Genomic DNA, 1778 nt, shown 5'->3' on the forward strand with positions numbered 1-1778 from the left:
GCTAATTGGTTAGTAATTTTCCAGACTAATAAGTTACTAATAATAACATAATTTTACTCAAAAGTATGAATAATAAGGATAAAAACCTATCTTATTCTTTCACTTTCCCAAATATCCATTGAATCCTTCCACTTTATTTATTCCTCATCTTGAATACTTCCTAAAGTATTAAGAAGTGATACTAAATAGAAGGGCTTCTGTGATCCACCTTCTGCTTGTATTTTCCGACACTGCTTTCCTTAAACTTACTGCTTAGGAAACAATGAACAAGTTGTAGATCCCCATTTGATTCCTATTTCCATGCTTTTTTTTCCTTTTTTTTTTTTTTCCTGCTGTATCTTCTGTCCAGAAATGCTTTCAATGCCATCTTCACTTGATGAAATTTGGCTCAGAAAACTTAAAACTCAGTTCAGAGGTGTGTTGGGTGTCCCCAAAACCACCCCCACTATCAGAGATTGGCTGGAAAGACTCACAGCAGTCAGCAGATGGGTGTACTCACCACTAAGATTTATTACAGCAATGGAGTACATGGCTGGATCATATGGGGAAAAGGCCCAGTGTCTGGAGGAGTCCAATTTCCTACGTCTCTCCATCACATGAGGTGTCACACAGAGTGTATTCTTCCTTCAGTAACAAAATGCAGCAACATTTGTGTGATGTTTCTACCCAGAGAAGCCCATGAGAGACCTAGCTGGGGGCTGGTGATGCAGGCACCCTCTGCCGAGCATGTACTAACATTCCAGACTCCCAGAAGGGAAAAATAAAGTGTTCAGCATAAACCATACGGTTTGCACTGTCTAGGCAGAGTGAACCTTCATCTGTTAACTACTGACTCGGGGCCGAGTTTCCAGGTGCCAGTCAAGGGCCAATCTTTCAAGCAGGCCTTTCTAAAGGTCGCTGCCTCAGGCCTGCTGTAATAACTCTTGTTTGCACATGAAGTAACCTGCGAAGGATTTAACTCTGATTCCTGGAGAGGGAGACACTGATCCTCAATGCTCCAGGCCTGGATATCTCTCAGTATTTCCTACTTTGGAGCACCATTACTCATACTTCTAGCCCTCTCTCCCACATTACTCCTGATACTTTTTCACATGAAACTTTGATGAAAATCTAAATAATAGAGCATCAAGTTCCTTTACTTGAAGGTTTAAAGTCTGTGCAGTTCATCCCCTCTCCCATCCCCTTTCTATCCTGAACAATTCATCCCTAATATTGGTAAGTAAGTCTGAACAAATATATGTCCATGTGTCAGGTGGGAAGGAGGCTGGTTGAGCTGTGGTGCTCCCACACAGGGTTTTAGGGATGCATGAGGAAAGGAGGGATTCCACAGGGTAGGAGAACCTGCATAGGATGTTGGAGTCCAAGTATGATGAGGAAGGTGTCCCAGTGGGGAGGTAACCCAACATGCAGTGTCCCAGCCTAGAGGGGTGAGGAGGGCAGCCAAGCAGGGGGAGGCCCAAGAGAGGATTTGGGATCTTGGGGCAGGAGTGGGGGAGGGGTGGAACAACACACAGCGGGAAGGGGCAGTGGCAGCTGTGTCTGGTAGAGAGTATTGGAAGTTAAATGGGGAAGAGTGGCAGAAATGAGTGATTGGCTCCATAAAGGAGGATCAATAAAACAAATAAACCTACCTAGGATAATGAGAGATAGGACTCTCATTGTCAGAGAAAGGCACTCCAACCATGGAAAGTAAGATAACAAGAAGGTTGGATTTGGAGTATTGGAATGAACTCGTGTTTTTTACGATGGAGAGAGACAGAGACAGAGAGACAGAGGGA

The sequence above is a fragment of the Lipotes vexillifer genome, unplaced genomic scaffold, assembly GCF_000442215.2.
Source record: "Lipotes vexillifer unplaced genomic scaffold, Lipotes_vexillifer_v1.1 scaffold1192, whole genome shotgun sequence".
Taxonomy (NCBI): domain Eukaryota; kingdom Metazoa; phylum Chordata; class Mammalia; order Artiodactyla; family Lipotidae; genus Lipotes; species Lipotes vexillifer.